Source organism: Lissotriton vulgaris, chromosome 6 (genome assembly GCF_964263255.1).
Source record: "Lissotriton vulgaris chromosome 6, aLisVul1.2, whole genome shotgun sequence".
Taxonomy (NCBI): Eukaryota; Metazoa; Chordata; class Amphibia; order Caudata; family Salamandridae; genus Lissotriton; species Lissotriton vulgaris.
In genome coordinates this window covers 1581265866-1581291034 of record NC_141694.1, presented here as the reverse complement: position 1 = coordinate 1581291034, position 25169 = coordinate 1581265866, and positions in this window count along the sequence as shown.

Genomic DNA, 25169 nt, shown 5'->3' with positions numbered 1-25169 from the left:
CAGTCTGTCTGAGAGTAAAGGACTCGGTCTGACCGCCGCTCTACGATGCTGGCAGTCAAAACAGCAACTGTGGAGGGAAAGAGCGCTGCCTCTGACCGGATCTATGATCTATAATCCTGTCGGGGCAGTGGTCATGATCACGTTCCCTTAATGGCAGTGGTACCGAGCAGGCACCAACATCGGGATTATGCTTACCATTTTCCACAGCTTTATCATTGTGGTCTCACTGTCATAGAAAGGTTATCGGAAATAGCATTTGGGAGTGCCAAACAGGGTCCCCCTCTGTTGTGAACCACTGAAAAGTGGCCCTGGGGGCACCACTAGTGCCCCCACACACCAATGCCCTGTGTTCCATGCAGCACATGGTGCACTGCACACCGTGCATGTATGTGCACATATTGTCCTTTTCCATTGCAGCATGTGCTGCAGTCTTTTACCTGGGCAGCAGCACAAGCTGCAATAGAAAAGGTCAGTTTATGACTGCCACACCGGTGGTCCTATCAATTTTGTTGGTCGAAACCACCGCTTGCATGTCGGATGGTCTTCTGACCGCCATGATGTCAGGCAGCGGCATGCCACATGGCATCATAATCAGACTCATTGTCTCTTTTTGGAAGTTGAAAATGTTCAGCAGGACAAAGCTGGAATCTGTAGCCAATGAGAGTTCCAGGAGGCCAGATACCCTTTTCTAGAGGGACTTCTGAACAGGATTTGCTGCTCTGGATGAGAATGGAGCAGTAGCTATGTGAAGTTAGGCTGGAAATAGATGCACATTAAGCGGATAGACGAGCAGGTTGGCCCTGGTCTTCAATCAGTTATCAGAGCAGTTTTTAGCCTTTTGCGACCATGAGGCTCTGATCAGGAGGCTAGCTACCTAGCCCTTGGAGTCACTCTGCATTCCTGGGTTCAAGTTATGAAGTCGGGCTTAAGCACCAGGGCAGGCCTCAGAGTGTTCAATTAGTAAAGACCTCCACCCTTACTGCCTCAAGGTTTGTTAGGACAAGGCCGCAGATGCGGCCAACCCCGTCAGAGACCCAACAGAGTGCGCCCTTACCAACATCAATTCTCGGGCGAAAGACAGACCCGCAACCGCTTTTACCAGTGAGGGCCCCCAAAATATATTCTGTAGCAACTGACCCAAACACAGGTCCACTGATGACTTCTAATATTTTGGATCCAATTGGCATATCATCATTACCTTTAGCACAGATGGATTCTGCGCTTCTGTCTGCAACCATACCTGTCGTTAAGAACCCTGAACACATTCCCATCTTCAATCTAGCGTACCAGGACTTAACTGAGGATGAAACGCGCATTCTATCACGTGGTTTAAGCTTCGTCCCCACAGAACGCACCAATTTCATTGATCTATAATCCAGTGTTTTGATATTTTTCCGGCGCATAAGATTGAGACAATTTTTCATTACCAAACCTGAACCCCTTGAACCTTATTCCATCCACCCTCCACGTTTAATCCTCCTTCTGCCCCCATGCCTCCTGAGATTTTGGCCTTTGAACGTCTAGTTATCAATGATATTGCCGAACTCCAATCTCAATTCCAAAACATCCCCTAAAACATCTCACATTCCGAAAAACAAGCACTTATAAACCTTAAAGCCAACAAGGACATCATCCTAAAGCCCGCAGACAAGGGTGGTGGAATTGTCTTGATGAAGGCGGATAACTACGATCAGGACATCATGCGCCAACTAAACAATACTGACCATTACCGTCCACTCCACAATGACTCCATTGTGGACATCAAACTGAAAATACTAAAAGTGACCCAAGATGCAGAATCCAAAGACATCATTTCACACAAGGAATTCTTGTTTCTGAACAATCCCCATCCTCGTACCCCTGTCATCTACTTCGTCCCTAAAATCCACAAGGACTCATTGAGCCCACCTGGGTGCCCCATAGTGTCAGGGTGCGGTTCTATCTTTGAACCAATAGGGAAATACATCAACGCCATTCTAAAAGAAATTGTCCCTTTAAGTGATACCTTCATCAAAGACACCACAGACCTCATCAACACTATCGAGGATCAACCATTTGACATTGAAACAGAACTTATGGCAGGAATGGGCATCGAGTCCTTGTATACCAACATCCCCCACACCGAGGGTTTACACGTGATCAAATCCCGTCTACTTGAAAGACCTAGACCAACCAAGATAACCACTGAGTTCATTATGGATCTCCTTAAGATTGCCCTACAAAACAACTATTTTCTCTACCGCAAAACCGTTTACTTACAGGTCAAGGGGTTTATCCATGGGCACTTGTTTTGCCCCAAATTTTGCCATTCTCTTAGTACACAACATGGAACAAACACACATCCTCCACACCGTGAATCCTTTCTTCATCCACATCAGGCTGTGGCGTCGCTACATAGACGACATTCTACTGCTATGGAAAGGAACCAAAGAGGACCTCGCCTCATTTATAGACTGGCTAAACCATTCACAAGAACATCTACGCTTCACGTGTGATGACAGAAACAACGATCTACCCTTTTTTGGACATAACAATACATGCTGAGGATGGCAAACTGGGTACTTGCCTCTCCAGAAAACCCACTGAAAGGAACACACTCCTACAATATTCCAGCTACCACCCATGAGGTTTGAGAGATGGATTACATTATGGCCAATTCCTCCGCATCAGAAGGAATTGCAAGTGAAAGAATGACTACTTCTGGGAACCTGAAGTACTGCCTAATAAATTAATCAACAGAGGGTACCCCAAAAGACTCATTTCAAGGGCTCGCAAGAGAGCTTGGTACAGCCATAGAGAACATCTACTGACTCCCCATAACAAACAACCGATGAAGAGGATCCTATTTGTCTCGAGATTCAGCCCAAGCAGCAATAAAGTGGCTAAAATTATCCCAAAAAACTGATCCATACTACGTCCATTTGATGCTTTTAAGGAGGAACCTCTCTTCTCCTACCAACGCGGAGACAACTTAGCATCTCACCTGGTACACGCCTTCACTTGGCCCGAACAGAATACAGAGAACAACACGATTACTGCTGCGTGGGGACTTCCACCTGTAGTGGGCCACTTCAAATGCCAAAATTGTTCTGTCTGCGACATTACCACCAATACCAAAGTATTTGTCTTCGGTAACAGAACCCATACCCTGAAAACCCACACCAACTGCAGATCACATAATGTGATCTATGCCATTGAATGTCCCTGCGCCTTTATCTATATAGGCCAAACCACTCAACCCATCAAAAACAGGATCATTCAGCACAAGAGCAGGATAAATAGCAAAGTGACGACTGCCCCACTGGTTTCTCACTACCTAGAGGAGAACCATAGGGACACTGATATCAACTGGCAAGTGGTTGAGCAGGTTACACTCCCCTTTAGGGGTGTTGATATAAAATCACTGTTGAACAGATGCGAATGCTAGTGGATGACACTATGCGACTCTGTTAACCATGGCTTAAATACCATTGACGAATGGAACAGTACTATTACCATCTAACTCACTCCTTTTGCTGTGCCCCTTGGTCCTTTCTCCCGTTCTACTAATGCCCTGCACTCCTGAAACTACCTATTCTGATTTGACAGCTTCTTGCTAAACTATGACTGTGTTCACCAATTCTAACTGCTGATGTTCCAATATCTACACTTGGCACTATTCCATCATTGCTTGCAATAGGTACTTATCCCCTGCGGATATGACTGCCTCCCTCATTATGATTATTCCATGAATAGACTGTGTCCACAACTTCTACCCCAACCATACTGTAAGGTTTCCCTCCACATGTCTGCCACCCACCAAATATGTTTCCCCCCATTTGATTAACTCTACCTATGTTCATGATGTTTTCATTCTTGTTTTGCCACTGTTACTGCTAACATGATTGCTTCCATGTTAACGTTGTCCCTTATCGTTTCTATTGTGTCATGATGTACCTGACTGCTTCTACAATTACGTATATGTCTCCCAAATGATGCGATTTGTACTAGATTTGTCCTACATGTACGCAATTGTCCAACCTGAACCATTCACTTGTCTCTCTTTAGTAATTCTGTTGTTTCATTTTCCATTGCCCTTGACACACTGGCTCGATTGCTTTGTTTTTGCTTGAATCCGCCTCCCCTTTACAATTCACCCGACTCCATATTATCCAATCAGATCAGCCGTGTCACGGCCAGTCCTCCCCCGCATCACCTTGCCCCTCCCCCTGCCTGATCGTAACTTCCCTTCCGGCATGAGCTGCCGTTCCCCATGCAACACAAGCTCGGATTCATTCCTTTGCAGAGACCTCGCCGCTCGGAGGTACGTCCTGCTTTCCTTTTCGGGCTTCCTTCATCCTATTCACCCCCTGTTCCCGGACCGATCAAGCAATTGACCTTGGCCTCCTCTTGCCTCCCCAGATTCACTCCCTGACTGCCGATCCCATCCTGGATCGACTACATAGGTCCATCCCCGGATCTTCTGAACGATCGCCTTCCATGCCGACTTGATTCTCCCCATTGTCGGTAAGTCCGTAGCCTTCTTGCTTCCATTTCCTTTCCCACTTCCTCCCTACCACCACCCCCTGACCTCACTGTTCCCTCCAATTTCTTCCCCCTTACAGACTGCCCATCCACGGGTTCTATAGAACCCATGGACCAGGCGCTACACTCGTGCTAACTACGGTATGTATATGTGCCTCCCAGCCCGTACTGCACTACCCACCAATTCTTCCGCCCTACACCGCATTCCCCCCCTTTCCGGCCACTCTTTCCACCCTCACCACCCCTTGCTTGCACCACCATCCGGTCCTTTGCTTATTACGCTCATCCCATGCTCGCACGTTTTTCTAGGGCGCTACTGCTCACCATTCTGCACGTTGAATCTCTAGCTAGTACCAGACAGAGGTATTAATCTTCCCGCTCACGGCATGTATTATGCCCTCTCTAGACCGGATCATTCACTGCCTATCACCAACCCATGTATCACACACTCCTCAGTTTCACCCGCTTCCCAGGTCTTCCCTCCCACCCCCGCCCCCAGTTGCATGCACCACAGCATATTCCAGACCCTTTCTCTCTCACTGGCTTGTACGACCCTGCTTGGCTTGTACACTTCTGAGTTGCCTTTACTACCGTATTTACCAGATCTTTTCCATCCCGCCGACCTTAACGACCCTGCTCGGCCGTTACACCCCACTGACCCCTCCTTTAACCACGGGCTTAATCACATCACGCCACTATTCTCTCACGTCCACCCGGCAGCGTCGCTTTTCCTGCTGATGCCCTCCACTTTCACCGCCAGCCTACCCACCCCTGTTCCTTGCCCATCCCGTCCTCCCTGTCTAAAACCCTTTCCTTGCCCCCTACTTGCAGCACTGCTCCTTACCAAAGTCCTGATGGTGATCCTGATTTGAAACGATTGAAACGCCGTCGACCGTCCAGCGCGAACATAGGCCCCCAGGCCATATGGTTCCTAAAACAAAACCTGCACTACCTTGTTGAAGTCAATTTCAAACAAATGAGGAACCATCTTGTGTGTCTTTCTACTCACTGTATATATCAATCACTAGTCACCTGCGCCACCGTCGCTGATTATTTACACTTGTCTTGCTACCGTGCCGTTCACTCACTTGCACTGAGCACCAAGTACAATTTGGGTTTTCCTTGATTGTGTTACATTGCCCTTTTGTGGTGTTGTAATAACTGCAAAATTATTTCTTGTTTCTTCCTCTTTTACTCCTACAATAAATATGATGCCATGTGCACATAAGTTAAATACCAAAAGAGGCTCCTTATCTCCTTTTGATAATGTTTTGTACATATCTTTACTAATTGTCTCCAAGCTATACCAGTTGGAATACCATATGTTAATTGCATACTCTCTACCCCAATCCCAACGTGGTTGAAGGGTTTACTCCTGTTGTTCTCACAAGATGAGAGTGTTCAAGGCATGTTCCAGGCAGCAAAGCTGTCCTTTCCGGTGCGCTAAAAGAACAGTCTTGTGGAGTACACAACAGGCTACAGCATCAGGTAGGACTCTGAGAGCGAACTGAGGAGTGGGTGTGAGGATCCCCATTTAATACATGGTGCCTTATTTAAAGTAGGAGAGGTTTCTATAGCACCCCATCTGAAGTGTTTGAAGTTTCTTGACTCCACTGCCCTGGATCCAAGCTGGCTGAGTGGATAATGCATGAACAAAGTTATTGGTGTGAAGGCAGAGCATAGCCTATTCAGTTGCAAGTGGGGCAGTGCCCAGTTCCACCCCATACTGCCAGTTGATGGCCCTACCAGGCACACCTACTCCCTCTATGGTGTGGCTATCTGAAAGGAATAAACAAAGTCCAACTGCCACCTACATCAAGTCACATGTCTCAGCAGAGGCTACATGCACCAAATAGTTCAGGGCAGGAATATACCAACTTTTCAAAAGTGGCATTTCCAAAATTGTAACTTACAATCCAACTTGTCCATTAAAGGAGATTTTTAATTACAAGTTTTCAGGCACCAAACATGAAGGGCCAGATTTACAATATAAACTGAGCTGAAAGTCTAACTTTACGACTTTCAGTATTCACAAAGGGCATTTACGAGTAGTAAGTGAGACTTTTGTCTCAGCTTAACTTTTGTTTTGGTCTTAAGTCTAACTGAGACAAAAGTCTAACTTACTACTCTAAAATACCCATTGTGAATACCAAAAGTCGTAAAGTTAGACTTGACTCGTCTACGTTTTCCTTTGTGAATCAGGCCCAAAACAATTAACTGTACTCAATTAAAATCTAGCGCTTATTAAATGCAATAAGGCACCCCGATGTTAGCCAATGGTAAAGGTAAGACATTAATTTGGGAGTTTTTCACTACCAGGACATGTGAAATTTAAAGGTACATGTCCAACTTTTAATTACAATGCACCCTGCCCTATGGACTACCTTGGGCCTACTTTAGGGATCACTTGTGTAATTAAACAGGTGTTTAAGTCTTGGCAAGGGGGTTATACTGCCATAACTAATTTGCCATTTAAAACTGCATTCAGGCTGCAGTGGAAGACCTGGGACATGTTTGAAAGGGCTACTTAAGTGGATGGCACAATATGTGCTGCAGGCCCACTAGTAGAATTTAATTTACAAGCCTTGAGTATATAGTATTCCACTCTACAAGGAGCATGTTTAAAGGCGATAGCAAAAGCATTTTAGCACTTGTTAGCAGTGGTAAAGTGAACAGAGTCCTATGGTAAAAAAAACAAATTCAGCACAAAGTGGAGGGTAAAGTCAGTTAGGGGAGAAGTGGCAGAGAGGCCATGTTAATTGGGTTGGAATACGCGCTACTACGCTTTTGTTTTTTTTTGTGTTTCTATTCAGATGCTGTAAGTGGTGTGTGCTCCCGGGGCAGCTTCTTCACTCAGGAAGTCTTTCAATATATAGCGGTATGCACTCCTTCCATGGAATGTGTCCCCCTGGAGCACTACGTTGGTCCTATATTAATAGGATCTTCAGTTTATAATGAAGGAGAGGCCATGTTCAATACAGGTAATCTCACAACCTGATACAGTGCCCTGTTGGCTAATTCTAACACACCACTAGAGTAACTGTTCCATAACGTAGCCTGCATCATTCCCCATCACTGGGAAAAGCAAGATGGGGAACCAATATTCATTGCCTCTTGCTGCTAAGAACTTAAAATGTTTGACCCCTGTTTTTGCTTTTCCAAATACATGAAGGACCCCCAAACTGATCAAAAGTAGATTGTAAAGACCTAAGAATGTAGTGTAATCGAAATTTAGATTGTTAATAGAAAGAAGCCTTATAATAGACTGCGCAGTGACAGAAACATAGGCTCTTAAAACAACTGTTTTGGCATTATGATGCCAGTGCAAAGTTATCAGATGAGGGGACATGTGGGGTCTAAGATGAAGGCCAAGTATAAGATGTGCCTCAGTATATTATACAATTTGCATTTTATCCACAACTAACTTCAGGGTAATTTAGAGTAGAAAGTATGATTAGTGCTGCAGAATGAAAAATTAGGGCACATTTTGAGTGACTTCTCAAATCCTTTTCTATTTCATTAAAACATTCTGACATGCAGTCTCCCAAAATGGCCACCAGAGACAAAAGAGCCCAAATGTAGCCCAAATATCACCCAGATGTAGCCCAAGTATAGCCCAATGGCAGAATGTCCCAGAGTGTTCTAAAGAACAACTAGAGCGCTAACAGTCCTACTTATTACAAAGGTATAGCACACCTGGAGCCATCGTGATGGGAATAAAGTGGTAACTCTTAAAACATTTAATTTAAAAAGGAACAAAATGAGGGGGTATATTATGCAATAGAAGGTATTATTAGTGCTGCAGAAAGAAAAATTAGGGCACATTTTGAGTCACTTTTCAAATCCTCTTCTATTTCATTAAAAAATTCTGACATGCAGTCTCCCAAAATGGCCACCAGAGACAAAAGAGCCCAAATGTAGCCCAAATATCACCCAGATGTAGCCCAAGTATAGCCCAATGACAGAATGTCCCAGAGTGTTCTAAAGAACAACTACAGCGCTAACAGTCCTACTTATTACAAAGGTATGGCACACCTGAAGCCATCTTGATTGGAATAAAGTGGTAACTCTTAAAACATTTAATTTAAAAAGAAACAACATGAGGGGGTATATTTTGCCATAGAAAGTATGATTAGTGCTGCAGAATGAAAAATTAGGGCACATTTTGAGTGACTTCTCAAATCCTTTTCTATTTCATTAAAACATTCTGACATGCAGTCTCCCAAAATGGCCACCAGAGACAAAAGAGCCCAAATGTAGCCCGAATATCACCCAGATGTAGCCCAAGTATAGCCCAATGACAGAATGTCCCAGAGTGTTCTAAAGAACAACTAGAGCGCTAACAGTCCTACTTATTACAAAGGTATAGCACACCTGGAGCCATCGTGATGGGAATAAAGTGGTAACTCTTAAAACATTTAATTTAAAAAGGAACAAAATGAGGGGGTATATTATGCAATAGAAGGTATGATTAGTGCTGCAGAAAGAAAAATTAGGGCACATTTTGAGTGTCTTCTCAAACCCTCTTCAATTTCATTAAAAAAGTCTGACATACAGTCTCCCAAGATGGCCACCAGAGACAAAAGAGCCTAAATGTAACCCAAATATCACCCAGATGTACCCCAAGTATAGCCCAATGACAGAATGTCCCAGAGTGATCTAAAGAACAACTAGAGCGCTAACAGTCTTACTTATGACAAAAGTATGGCACACCAGAAGCCATCTTGATTGGAATGAAGTGGTAAGTCTGAAAACACTCAATTTAAAAAGGAACAACATGATGGGGTTAATTTTGCCATAGAAAGTATGATTAGTGCTTCAGAAAGAAAAATTAGGGATCATTTTGAGTGACTTCTCAAATCCTCTTCTATTTCATTAAAAAAATTCTGACAGGCAGACTGAAACATGCACTTTGAATACCAGCGGCAGACGTCCCTGGTGAGCAGTAGCTTTACTACAGTGATCTAATGTGCAACTAGAGTGCTAACATTCAGAATTTATGGCAAATGTGTGACACATCTGAATGCCTTCTTGATGGAACCAAAGTAAACAAGCATTGAAAATGCAATAGATCGCGCCCTCGTTTAAGTTAAAGCCATTCTGTTTGTAATGAGGTGGCTTTTTAGCTTTGCTTTTATTAGTGTTTTTTCAACTTTCATGTAAATAACATGCATCTGTATGCATATAAGTATATGTATGCATGCATTTATGTTTGTATTTATATAGATATACAGATGATATATGTTTATATATGTATGTATATATATATATATATATTCACTGAAAAAACCATAGGCTATAGACCATATATAGTTAGGAATTAGCATTTACAAAACCTTGAAAATTCACTGAAAAAACCATAGGTTATAGACCATATATAGTTAGGAATTAGCATTTACAAACCCTTGAAAATTCACTGAAAAAACAATAGGTTATAGACCATATATAGTTAGGAATTCGCATTTACAAAACCTTATTTTACTCACACAAAACCATTGAAATTCCATATATAGTTAGTTGCACTAACTATATATCGCGCACCCGCAATCCACTGCTGATGATGTCACATATTACATCATTCATGACATGGTCAGTGACATCACTGATGACATCACTGATGACATCTCAAATGACATCACTGATGACATCACTGATGACAACATCCAGTGACTGTATGTTTCTGTAAAGTTAAAATATGTCTTACATATTGAAGAATGAGTGGATGTATAAGTGTCTGGATGAAGGATTTAGTAGGTGCAAGACTGACTGTATGAGTGAGTGATTAAATGTGTCTCACTGAGTGCATGGGTTAGTGACTAAACTGTCTTAATTTGTGCATCATTATGTCTGTTGTTCTGTAAACTGTTGCATGTGTTGATAAGTAGCTATATGAGTAACTATATGGGTTATTGATTGGTTGCCCAAGTATTTGTATGGGAGACTGAGTGTGTGTGTGGGTGGCTGGGAGGTGTAAGACTCTGTGCATAGATGTGTGAGCAGTTGATTCACTAGATGTATGGTTTCAAAAGTGCATGTGGAAACAGCTGTATGGGCGGTTGACTGTGTGCATGAGTGTATTGGTGAGTGAATGGATATCTCAGTGCTACATGTCAAAGTAAGTACATATGTAAAACACAGTACATGTGAGAGTTGACATATATAAATAACTGTGCATAAGAGCCAGTGAATGTGTGAGTGGCTGTATGGATCATTGTGAACTTGTATCAGGGATTGTATAAGAGAGTAAATATGTGTTAGTATATGTTTGAATAAGTAAAGTTTGTATAACTGTATAGTTGAGGAAATGGAGGTGTGATTGATTCTTTGCATGACTGACTAGGTGTGTGAGTAACTCCATGGATGAGTGACAGTCTGTGAGTGTCTGTTTACACTGATTGTATCTGAGGTTATATTAGAGTCTGAAGAGGTTCATCGTATTATCACATGAATGATATCATCAGTGATGTGATCAGTAATGTCAAATGAGATGTCATCAGTGATGTCATCAGTGATGTCATTTGAGATGTCATCAGTGATGTCATTTGAGATGTCATCAGTGATGTCATCAGTGATGTCACTGACCATATCATGAATGATGTAATATGTGACATCATCAGCAGTGGATTGCGGGTGCGCGATATATAGTTAGTGCAACTAACTATATATGGAATTTCAATGGTTTTGTGTGAGTAAAATAAGGTTTTGTAAATGCGAATTCCTAACTATATATGGTCTATAACCTATGGTTTTTTCAGTGAATTTTCAAGGGTTTGTAAATGCTAATTCCTAACTATATATGGTCTATAACCTATGGTTTTTTCAGTGAATATATATATATATATATATATATATATATATATATATACTGATACTAATTTTACATTGTGCCCTTCAAAAAGATATACCTAGGTGCTTGGTTTTCCCCTACTATTTCCAGCACAATTGGATGCAAATGTATTACTTTAAAACTTAAAAATACTAAAATTACTCACATCATGGTCTCTTCTACTCCTATCATGGTGGGGTAGATTAGATACCATCAAGATGATGATTGTACCACATGTCCTCTATACATTATCTATATTACCATTGAAATTACACCTTATTATTTTTATAAGACAAAATCAATTTGTGCCAAATTTCTCTTACGTAATAAACACTCAGGTATTGCCTTGTCTAAACATAAATGCCAGAAGAATGAAGGAGGTGCCCATTTACCTGATTTTAAGTTATATCATTCTGCTTTTTTAATTGACAATTTTATGCTTTAACACATGAATTTCACGATTCTCAAATACCACAATTGATTCTATTTGAACACTCCTTACTGGAAGATTTTTTGTTTACTAAAATGGGCAAAAGCATGTAGAGAAAGACTGATGCAAATCTGTAAAATGCTAAAGGTGGAGGTGTCCCAGGAAACGCACCAAGTAACATGCACTAAGAGTGAGTTGAAATTAAAAGGGAACGAAGTAAGCAGAACCATTGATATGAGTTACCTAGCAATGAAGAAATCAGTAACACACATGATGAATGCCTGGTCAAATGATAACTGGTTCCCCTATTTAGACATACTTCCCAACCGTGGTTACAGGCAGGAGATACTAAGGCTGCGGATAGGGATCCACCCATGGTTAATGAATAGAGACTGGAAAGCAAAAATGCTAGATCAGGAAGGGTGTTGCAGGTGTAGCTTAGGATGCAAAGGAGACCTGGTACATACTCTACTGGATTGCCTGTCGTTTTTAGAACAGCGGAAAACGTGGCTACGTCCTGTATTTATAAAACATGATGTAAGGACAAGGGCACAGGCAACAAACTTAATATTTGAAAGCTCAACTATTGATATTGTAATTGCCCTGGGGAAATACATAAAGGCGATGCAAAAAGCATTAAGAAGCCAAGAATATTGTAGTACTGCATGAACTCTAACACGAAGGAAATGATATAAGAACTAAAGGAAGGTAATGAGTTTTAAATGTTAGAATAAGTTTTATGGTAAGATGTATATTTTAGAGAAACTGATAAATGTAAAAAGGACTATTAAGAGTTTTTATCTGACATTGGATTAATTGTACATTGTTTTATGAGTTTTATGGGAATATTTTAAAACTGTGATATTGTGTATTGCTACTGTTTAAAGACTATGGTCATAATAAACATAATGTTGACTTGACTATATATATATATATATATATATATATATATATATATATATATATATATATATATATATATATATATATATATATATATATATATATATATATATATACTGATACTAATTTTACATTGTGCCCTTCAAAAAGATATACCTAGGTGCTTGGTTTTCCCCTACTATTTCCAGCACAATTGGATGCAAATGTATTACTTTAAAACTTAAAAATACTAAAATTACTCACATCATGGTCTCTTCTACTCCTATCATGGTGGGGTAGATTAGATACCATCAAGATGATGATTGTACCACATGTCCTCTATACATTATCTATATTACCATTGAAATTACACCTTATTATTTTTATAAGACAAAATCAATTTGTGCCAAATTTCTCTTACGTAATAAACACTCAGGTATTGCCTTGTCTAAACATAAATGCCAGAAGAATGAAGGAGGTGCCCATTTACCTGATTTTAAGTTATATCATTCTGCTTTTTTAATTGACAATTTTATGCTTTAACACATGAATTTCACGATTCTCAAATACCACAATTGATTCTATTTGAACACTCCTTACTGGAAGATTTTTTGTTTACTGATTTAGTTTATATGTCTAATTGTACTTTTATCTCCAAAAACATGATCCTAAAACATTACTAACATTTATTACGTACAATATTTCCAGCAGGTTTTGATTTTCATCAATGTTTTCTAGCCTCTTCTGTTTGGTATAAATACATTTATAAAATTTTTACACAAATCATTTTATTTTAAATATTGGACGGAAGACTGAAAAATTTTTGTTCATCGATTTGTGTAAAACATGACTCACTATACCATACCCCCAACTAGAAACACAATTTAATTTACCAATCTAATTTTTACAGGAATACAACCTAACATCCTCTGCTCTTCAATCTTTTTAAAAACTAATAATTTTCGTCTTGACACTGCACCACTCACACCCTTGGCACCATTACATAATATTGATCATAAATCTATTCCCTAAGCTCTTTATTTATACAAAATGTTATTATCCCCAACTGCTGTAAGATTGAAAAAATAAATTGAATTACTATGGGAAACGTTTCTTTCTGTTTCATTCCATGTTCATCTATGGGACAAAATATGGCTTAAAATATTTAAAACCTTGACTGCTGCACATATCACTGAATCTCTATTTTTTGTTTAGAATAGAGCAGTCAATACCCCTGAATGAATCCCTAAATTCATATCAACTACTCCATAATTTTGGGCTTTTTTATCTCTTCTAATACTTTAATTCATTTACTCTACTATTGCTCTCAAATGTTTAATTTCGGGAAAGTTATATGATCCAAATTTTTAAATATCTTTCAATGTAACATTCAATTATCTTTTGAGAATGTTTTCTTTGGATCTATGTCACCTGTTTTTAATCATATCTCACCCAAACCTATGTTTTTTTTTCTTTTTTATTTCACATGCTTTTGAGGTTATACTTTCCTGTTGGAAAATTCTTCTAAGTTAGCTATATCAACATGGGGACATTTTATTCGTGATGAACCTATAATAGCCAAAGTTTCTTCATTATTGGTTCATCTGAAGATTAAATCAGATGTTTTATTGGTTACCCTCTACTACATTTCTATCCTCTCACACACCTATAGCTTAGATCTCATTTTTCTCCATCTCTTTGTCTTTCTCTCACCTTTCCTCTCCTTTTTTATTTGTTTGTTTCTCTTTTCATTCCTTATCTTTTTCCTATTTTTTACTTTCTTTGCTTCTTTTCATACAAAATGATATGTCTAAAGTCTACTCATAAATATATGGTAATGGTTTTTATATCCTTATAAATTGTATTACTATGTAAGTTCTACTGTAATTGTTCTACGCTTATCATAAATTACTATTGTTGATAAAAATATTGAACAAATAAGAAATCAATGCTTTGCATTCGCAGCTGCAGTCAAAACCTGTGGATGTATACATTTGAGAAGTGTGGCTCAATGGTTCGAGCGGCAGACCCTGATGTAGAGGTGTAGCCCGGGACCAGGGTTCAATGCCCCGCCTCGGCGGGTCTTGGGCTCAAAATTCCATGGACCTGATAATTCTTGCCTCGGTGCCTATTCCAATCATGGAGTCCCACTATGCAACTCTGGGCAATAGCTTGCTTAATCTCCACAACGGCCCCCACAACGCTAAAGATGCCTGGCCTTCACCCTGGGGTGCCCAGGAGTGGACGCCTCAGAGGGATAGCCAGGATGGGTTCCACAGCGGTATTCGTACAAGCGCCTTGAGACCCTTGCGGGTGAGTAGTGCGCTATACAAGTATCAATTTACATTTTACAATAAGAGGGCGACACCCCTTTCACAGCAGTTCCTATGTGTGATGCAGAAAGGGTTGCAAAAGCCCATTTACAAGCTAGGATCAATTTTCTGACTCCATTAGGGTTTCAGTGCATTGTGAAACACGCTTTTGTGGTTGCAAATCCAGTGATTTTTCAAATAACTCAGGGCCATATTATCAAGAACCGCGATAACATTATCGCCGCTTTAGAGGTAGGAAACTGCCGCTAAAGCGCCGATAAGGGGCTTGATAATATGCCCTTGAGAATTCCCATAGAAGCCCAGGTTCTGGTGTGCAGGACATTAAACCTGGGCTTCTATGGGAATTCTCTAGGGCATATTATCAAGCCCCTTATCGCTGCTTTAGCAGCAGTTTCCTGCCGCTAAAGCGGCGTCTTGATAATATGGCCCGAGGTTTGCAAATACTAAATGGTAATACTAATACAAATGCTAAAGGAATTTGTAAATCAGGTTCTTCAGTTTTAGATTCACATTTTCTGGAAGAAATAAAAAATCATTTTTTAAAAACAATTTGGTACCAATCGTTGGGGTCGTCCTATTTAAAACAATGTGTGGGATTTGGAAGGTCATCAAAGAACAGTAAGACATTATGATAGAGGCATCTGCAACGAAGGTGCAAATGTCATTCATAAATGATTGCATTCAGATAAGAGAAATGAATATCATGTTTTCTAGGTGGTAAGGAGTAAACAGTGTGGAGGTTTGCTGTTAGTTTTCTCCAGTCATTGTACTATCATTTCCCAACAGTACAGTTGCTTTGTGGGATAGAGTTTTTTATATTGCTGGTCAGAAGTCAAACTTTGGCCAAAACGGAGGTTTTTTAAATTACCTCTCCGAGGGAACAGGTCACACACTGTCCACGCTTTAGCAAAAAGCAGACAAAAATCACCAGAATGAGCATCTCTCGACCCCGTGCATCAAAAACCACAAGAGAGAGAAATCTTGACAGCAGAGGGGGTAGGTTGATGAATGCAGGTGCCTGCAGAGCGTTATTCATCCTCAGCAGGTGACCGCAGGGGACTACCTAACAACGCACAGAAAACCAGGAATCACATACCTTTGCAAGCAAGGCGAAGCAAGAAAGGCTTATTGCACTCTTGGAAATAAAACGAAAAACTGTTTCTTCACAAGGTGCAATGAAAAATCAACACTCACAAAGCAGGACAACAAGCCATGCATCACAGCCATGACAATAAACGACCTCCAACAGCACGCCATGCTTTCTGCATGGGAGAAATATATTAACTAGAGGCAATTAAAGTCAGAAAGGCATGGCAAATACCTCTCTGAACGACAGAGACATATAGTGTTGCTTCAGTAGTAATGAGATCATATTTACAAAGTGACCTGTTACTTAAGGGAACGGGTCTTAGAATACACGACATTTAAAAAAGGTACAATTGAAAGAATACAAAAAAGCAAACTGTGAAAGACAACCTGGAAGGCACCTTGGGAAACCGGAAATAAGAATTACAAGGAAATTGTGGGGGAACCGTATTTTACAGATCTGAAAGGAGGCAGATAAATCCTAACAGCATGGAATAAAGAAAATGATATGGGAGGTTTAGCACTACTACAGCCATATGGTGCTGTACAAAGCAATCCCCTGTTTGCCTAATCAAGACGGGAGACGAGGCAAGGCCTCTGCCCTTCCCACTCCACTTAAGCCCATCCTCCTAAGACAAAATCATACACCTTGGTCTTGCTAAATAGAAGCGCAAATCGCCAGTATAATTTTATAGTAAAGGGCCCGATTCGATTCACAACGCTATTCGCAGGTGTGTTTTGATTGATCTTTCTTACGAGCCCACGTTTCTAATTCTGAAAATGTGGATTTACACCTATAAAGGGAGACTGCCCAGATCCCTTCCCACTATTTTAATGGTTGGTGTTTTTCTTTTGTCAAGGGCAGGAATAAGTTCCAGGTGTGGCAAGCATTGCTCACAAAATAATGGTCACAATTTTTGACCAGCGCTTTCGTGGACCAGTGTGATATGGAACCGACCTAAGTGTTAATAGGTTTGGCTGCAAAAATTCTAATTATATTATATTTTAATGAAGGGAAGTCCCCATCCACGGTCCTAAAATGTCCGCGGGATCCCTCTCTGAGACTGTAAAGCCCCCGGCTGCCGATTTCCTGGGGCTTGCTGAATCACACTAGGTGGAAAGGGTACATATGTTTGCTCCTGCCGGCTGGAGCATTTCCCTCCAGGTTGGGAGCAGACATGCTTTCCCTGTGTGCAGGAGACCAGCAGGAAAGGCATTGTGCTCCCAGCTTGCAGGAGATTTAACTTGCCCCACTCCCCCTCCCTCGCCCAGTTCGGAGCAGATTTCTGTTTCACTGCTCACAGTCCTGCAAGAAGGGAAACAGATATTGCTCCCACAAGGGCATGCAAAAAAACAACAGCTCCCTCTGGGCGAGAACTATGTACTCTGTAGGGAGTTGGCTGGCGCCCCAGGTATCCTGGGATACCCTCAACGCCATGCACCAGAGTGGGGATGGCTGCCCGAAGGGGGTTTAATGCAAGACCTGGCTGTTAACCAGACCCTGCGGCGAATAGGGAGAGGATGTAGGGCTAGAGCGGTCTACGTTGAAGCAAAGGAACCGGGTTCGAGTCCCGGCAACGACTCTCAACATCCTGTGATGCTGGGAAAATCATGTAATCTCCCCGTGTCTAACAAAAATTAATGTGTCCTTGTGTAATGAAACTGGTGCTATTTAAAGTACTCTGATACTCAATATCTTCGGGTCTAGCTCGCGCTATATAAAACTCTAAAAAAAACTCCTTCGTGAATGACCAAAGGCTATGTACCTCAGTGGGGTTGGCTGCCTGAGGCGATGGGTTGGCCCTCACCATGCACTGTGTATTACATCAGTCAGAATATCTACTATGACATCATCAATAATATCACTGCAACATTTGCAATGAAATTGTTGATCAGAAATCTTTGCATGGGAGGGGAGTATTTTATGGTTATCTTAGTGCACAACTCATAGTGGCCAGAGCTAACTAAAACCAGTGAATTCCAGTAATGTTGTATGTTTAAAATGTTACTCTCTCCCCAAAATTCATACTTAATTATAATAATACTTTACATGTATATACACTATTACTAAAAAAAACAAGGGTTACAGGGACCTTATAGTTATATTCAGATTTCAGCTGTAAAAAAGCAGAAATTCAGCAGTTCTATTAACCTGAGCTAACTATAACTTATGCCACTACAATGCTCTGCTTATGACCGAACATATTGCATTACTCATGACATGGAGACTTACATCACTCATGACATCACTGATGACATTTCAAATTAAATGACTGATGATAACACTGATGAAATCATCTACAGAACCACTCATGGCTTTGTAAGTGGATGTGGGAGTGTCTATGTGGATCTCTGAGTGGGTGAGTGAGTGTCTGAGTATGTCTGCGAGTGGGTGCATGAGTGTCTCAGTGGATCTGTGCATGAGTCTTTGACTAGGTCTGTGAGTGGATCAATGCACCTATGAGTGGGTGAGTGAGAGAGTGTGTGAGTGTCTCAGTGGATCTGGAGTCATGTAAGTCTCTGAGGTGGTCTGTGAGTAGGTAAGTCAGTGTCTGAGTGGGTCAGTCAGTAGGTGCATGAGTCTCTGAGTGGATCTTTGAGTGGGTGCATGAGTCTATGAGTGGGTCTGTGACTGGGTGCATTAATTTCTGAGTGAGTCTGCTAGTGGGTGCGTGATTGTCTGGGTTGGTGTGTGAGTAGGTGTACGAGTCTCTGAGTGGGATTGTGAGTGGTTAGATGATTCTCTGAGTGGGACTGTGATTGAGTGTATGCGCGTCTGAGTGGGGTCTGTTTTTGGCTCCATGAGTGCCTGTTTGGGTCAATAAATGGGTGTGTGGCTCTTTAAGTGGGTCTGTGAGTGGGTACAGGAGTCTCTGAGTGGGACTGTGAATGGATTAATGAGTCTCTCAGTGGCACTATGAGTGGATGTATGAGTGTCTGAGTGGGTATGTCAGTAGGTCAATGAGTCTGTAAGTGAGTCCGACAGTGGGAGTGTGTGAGTGGGTGTGCGAGTCTCTGAGTGGGTCTGCAAGTGGGTGCATGAGTGTGTGAGTGGGTGTGTGAGTCTCTGAGTGGGTCTATGAGTGTATGCATGTGTGAGTCTGGGAGTTTGTAAATGAATGCTTGAATTGATTTGTGACTGGGTGTGTGAATCTGTGAGTGGGTCAGTGAGTGGGTATGTGAGTGTATGTGTGGGTCTGTGAGTGGGTGCATAGCAAACAAAGTAGGGGGCACAGGGGAGCAGGTCTTATGCCAGCTCCCATTGTGATGGTCCTATTGTTCAGCTTGCCTACAGTTTCCTACCCTCTGCTGCCTTTGGTTTCTTGCCTCCACTGTTCATTTTCTGCTTGTTTTTCTCTGTTTGCTCCTGACCTCTATTCTGCCTCTTACTTCTCTTTCTGACCTCCATTTTGCCCCTTCTATTCATTTTCTTGTGCCTCGGTAGAGCCGAGGCACAAGAAAAGAGAAAACAAGCGTGCAAAACACGAAAAGGGGTCAGGGTAGAAACATCCTGACCCCCTAGGACTGCTCAGGCGGTCCCCCGCGGTATGCACAGATGATACGCGGATCCGGCCACAAAAAATAAAAGCATGGGGGACGCTTGAGGGGAGGGGGGGCACTGCCCACCTTTGAGGCTGGGTTGTTGTTTTCTGAGACCCGGGTTCAAGTGGCTGCCTTCTCTCTTTATTCCTCTGCTCAGAAATGCGTTTTTTGTTTTCGGAACAGACACCTCTTTTCATTCTTCGTGCTGCGGCTCTGGTGACAAATTATCCTTTGCTCAGATCCCTGCACTTACGTCACGGCCATGTGTGATGGGGGACACATGTAGCATTGTGAACCCTTGGAGCTCCTTAACTCGCTCAGCCCTCCAGTTCTCACAGTCTGGGCCCCCACCCCTCCACCAGGACTCTGGATGGAAACTCGCCGGCCATTGTTTTTTTTTTTAAGTCCTCATCAAGCAAATACCCTTGAGGTAAGGAGGAGTCAAAAGCCCCAATATCCATTCAGGGCTCTAGAGTGAGGGGCCCGGCTTTACCCTGAGTGGAATATTGTTTAACCTTGTCCTTTTATGGGCATTCTTTTGTCCAAACCGAGAGGGACACGATTTTTGGAGGAGGGTGAGCTAGTCATTATGACTGCTCGGTTCAAGAGTTAACATGAAACCGTTGTTTTCCTTTGCCTTAATCATCGGACCCCCTAGTATACCTCAGATTATACCGTTCCCACAGTTTCCAAAATTTATTTTTCTTAGTGTTCTTCCTTTGTTTCTCTAGATTATACACTCCTAATATAGAGTTCAACCAGTCTGAATGCTTTGGTGGTGCTACCTTAACCCAGTTTAAGCAGATCTCTCTTCTAGCCAGCAGGATCAAAATAAAAATTATGTTTTCTGGATCTTTAGATAATGGCGGAGATATTACACTGCATTGTATCCCAAAAATAATCATTTCTGTGCTTACCTTTATATGCTTGTCCACCACGTTAGAGATAGTCCTACCAATATGATCCCAGAAGTCGTTTAGCGATGTGCATGTCCCGGAACATATCTAGATCATCGGCTCTGTCTTCACCACGTTTAGGACACTTTTTTGGTTCGTTGCTGGTCATTTTTTTTTGGGGACCAGTATGATCTGTGGATTGTAAAGAGGTGGTTTTTCCTTAAGGGGGCAGATTTTACTATTCGGCCCATAATTGCGTTCGAGGTAAGCCAGAGGTTTAGGTGATCTAGGCCTGGCATGTCTTTTTCCCAGATGTTCTGTGGCGGTTTGTACTCTAGTTCTCCTGCTCTTATAAAAGCCGAGTACCAATAGGCAACCTCCTTTTTTAAAGGCTCTGGATTTGTGATTTTTAGTTCTATGATCTCGTCTCCTTGAAATTTTTCCTTTAGAGTGTTTACCCAGCTATTTAGTTGGTAAAATTTAAATCTGGATATCGACCCCTGCTCATATAATAGTTCCCATTTCACTATCTGGTTTTTATCAATCAGCTGTCCCCAATATTATATATTATGCTTCCTTAGTGAAATCGATAGTGTGTCTTGTAGGCGTTCTGGAGTGCCTGGTGAATCCCAAATTGGTGCGTGTTTAATATAATATGGTATTTTTAAGGTTCTTCTTATTTCATGCCAAGATCTTGCTGCAGCTTTTATCACCTTTAGTTACATTTTTTGAAAAACTTTGGGTGACCAAATTTGTATAGATAGTGATCCTTTTCTTCAGGGCCTATAAGAGCTTTTAACACCTTGGCTGCTTGAGACATTGATCTCCTGTGCGGGGCCATAATATAAATGGGTGTGGTCATGACGAGCTCAGCTCGTCATGAGCACACTAGAGGTGTACCTCATGTCGTGCTGAGCTCGTCATGAGCACCAAAGGGGTTATATATGTAGGCCAGCTACCCCATTTGGTCGGTAGTATCCTGATGTTCTTAAACTGGAAGGCTCTACAGTATTCCTGTAAGTCCGGAGTGGCGATTCCTCCTTGTGCTTTGTTTCTTCTTAGTTTTTTCCACCCAATTTTAATCCCCTTGGCGGCCCAGATGAAACTTGATATTTCCCCCTGGAGTTTTTTAATTTGATCTGTACTGAAACTCAGTGGGATGGAATTAAATAAGTAAGTGCATTTTGGAATGATAGTCATCTTAATTAAGTTTGACCTTCCCAGGAAGGATAGTTGTAAACCTGACCAGGCTTTAAGTAGTTGCCTTATTTCTTTGTGTATCCTGGAGAAGTTCAGGTTTGTTATTTTATCTAGGTCTTTTGTATATTCTATTCCTAGATATTTCATTTTGTCTTTATTAAGAGGGTTTCCTGAGGTTGTATTCCATTCAAGGATTTCTGTTTTGGATTGGTTGACCAGATAACCTGATACTGCTCCAAACTGTGTTATTGTTTCCTCTATTTTGGGAAGGGAATATGCAGAATTTTCAGTGGATATCATCATTATTTGATGATATTCGCCGGCCACTGTTAGGTGTTAACGGCTCGGATCCCGGGCCCGTCTGGCCGGCTTCGCAGTGCTCTGCTGGGAGCTGACGTGGGATGTGTTCAGGTACAAACTGCCGCTGTTTGCGCCTCATTAGGGCTCTTTGCACACATCTGGTGAAAGCACTGTGAGGTAATGCAGGGAGGCGAGGGCTAGAGCCCGGCGGAGGAGGCAGACCAGCCAAGAAAAGGACGGGATGCCCAAAAGTGCAATACTGACTCCACACTGTGCAAGCTATTGAATACAACTGAAGGAAATGCCGCAATGTCGGGAAAAGGATGTTTAACTCCGTAAAAAACATAATGGTAGAATATCTCGAGCCAGGGATAGTACAACGGTTGTAAAATGCAGTAAAACACCAGCAGAGCACGCAGCGTGCACGGCAAGTGACACAGCTACCTGCATCACAAGTAAAACAACCGCAAATGCCAGAAGCAAAACAGCTTCAAGTGCAGGAATAAAAAAAAACACCAGCCAGAATCAGAGGTAAAACAACCTCTAATACCAGAAGCAAAACAAGCCTCGCGTGTACGGAATAAAAATCCGGCAGAATCAGAGGTAAAGCAATCGCTAATACCAGAAATGAAACAGCAGGCGGTGATTCCACAACTCTGCAACCAACACCCAAGCAAATACCACAAGCAAAACAGCCTTGAGTGGACGGGAAAAAAAAAACAGCCAAAGTCAGAGGTAAAACAACCGCTACTACCACAAGTGAAACAATAACTGTCACAAATGAAAAAATGTAACAGGTCCTGTAAAAAAATGCAAACCTGAGAAACAACAGAAATACCGGAATGTGGCATCACAGAGCAGCCACAGTGGGAAGCCAAAGTACAACCCGCAGCGCAAGCAACATAGAAACAAAGGCACCATCTGCAAGAAAAACAGCCAAGAGTGAAACCTGTGGCAGACATATGAGGACAGCTTCAAAAAAATCATACCAGCAGAGCAACCACTGAACCACGAATACAAAGATGAAATACCTGAATGTGGCATCAAGGAAGCAGCTACAGTGGGAAGCAAAGTAGAACCCGCAGCACAAGCAACATTAGAACCAAAGGCACCATCTGCAAGAAAACAGCCAAGAGTGAAACCTGCAGTGGACAAATGAGGACAGCTTCAAAAAATAATACCAGCAGAGCAACCATTGAACCACAAATACAAAGTCACTGTCTCAACATCTACCAAAAACTGCAACATCGTCAAAAAATCATTTCACCATGAGGTAAACAACCAGAAGCAAAAGTGTCATAAGTAACAAAACAAAAGCCATCCACATTACTAGCAAAATGACCATTAACAACAACAGAAAACAACCACCACATTCAAGACTAAAACATTGACTGCACACACAAGGGAAGCAACCACTAGCAAAACAAGCACCACAACCAATAGCATTGCAGCCTTAAAACCATCATGCACTGGCATTACAAGCAGAACAGCTTCCAATCCTGGGAGTGGGATTGAAAACAAGCAGCAGAATCACTAGCAGCACAGCAGCTGGCACCACACACACCACAGTAAAGCAAAACAACATATAATGTTACAAGCAAAGCAGCCATCTGCACAGCTAACAAGCAAAGTGACAAACAAGGTCTGATGAAAGGAAGTCCCAGCATTACAATAAGCAACAGCAACACTACCAACCTCACAAGCAAATCACCCCCAGCACAACAGTATCTGCAAACGAAACACCCCAACGCAATAAACCATTGGCACCACAAAAGCAGCAGCTAACATCACAAGGTGTCTTGATTCCATTCCTTCTGTGCTTTTTGCCCCTTCTTCTCCAGATGGTTTGCCCCATCCCTTGCTTTGGTCTTCGCTCACACCCTCATTGTATTCTTTATTTCTCGTAGTTCTCCTGCGGTGCTGCCACTTCCACTCTCATTATTCAATCTCATTTTGAGTTTTCCTCTCTTGTATATTTTTGCATCTTCTCCTCTGGTAGGATTGCCACCCCCCTGTTCAGTGCCTTAAAGTCACTGGGCTTCAGTTGTGCCAACGGCGGCCCTTTACCTTCCGTGTCCTGTCACCACCGTCCTACCCTACTTGGAAGTTTACTTACCCCTCTTCGCCGCACGATTGCCCCTGTGCCCCTGTACCATTTCACCTGTGCCTGTCAGGATTGCTAAGGCTTGTTCTAGAGGGAGATTCTCTGTCTCCGTGATCTCCCTTAGGACCAAGATACAGAGCAAGAAAAAAAACGCGATCACTGTTCCTACCTAACATGGCGGTTGAACGCGCCACGCTTGAGAAACGCTGTTGCGCGCTCTAGTGTTCAACAAGAAATCAGAGAGATCCAGGTGCGTAGTCTTCACGGCTTCACACTTCACCTGAGTCCGCGAGGGAGTAAGCACGCAGTTCTAGAATATTGTTACCAGACCTGTGGAGAAGGAGTTTTCCGAATTACAGCTTCAAGGAATTTTTCGATTAATTTTTAGAAATCTTCGGAGGAAACGTGTTCACGTTTTCTGGACCAGCAGATGAAGGCGACCGAAAGGCAAAAGAAGTAAGACTGTTCCTTTATTCTGTATAGTGCGCATTAGTTAGTGACAGCCTAGGGTTTTTCCCAGCATGCGCTTGTGATTTTGTGGACTTAGCAAATAATAAGGATAAGAGGAGGCAGCACCAGTTTTCCAAGGACTAATTCTGTGCGAGGCAGAATATATTTGTGACAGTTATAATTACAGCAGCTCTTTGCAGGAGTGAGTTAACTTCAAAGCAAAAAGTATATGTACTACGTCAGGTGAAAAGAACAAGGAATAATATCTAATATACAGCGAGACACACACTTACCTTCAATATTAAGAAAGAAACAGCAGTGATACTTGAGGTGAAAAAAAGATACAAAGAATTTGAATTAGAATTATAAATTTATTAATTAGAAAATTACTGTTACAGATAACGACACTAGGAAAACAAGAATCACAGCCAATATAAGAGGAGCACAGTTTACACCAGTTCAGGGTAGGTTCCATATCAGAAAGAGTAGTTCATGGTAAGAATATTTTCTGTGTGATAATTAAGACGAGATAGGAAATAAAAAAGACTTTTTCTCTTGCAGCCAAAAATCGAGTGAGCCTGAAGAGAACCAGTAA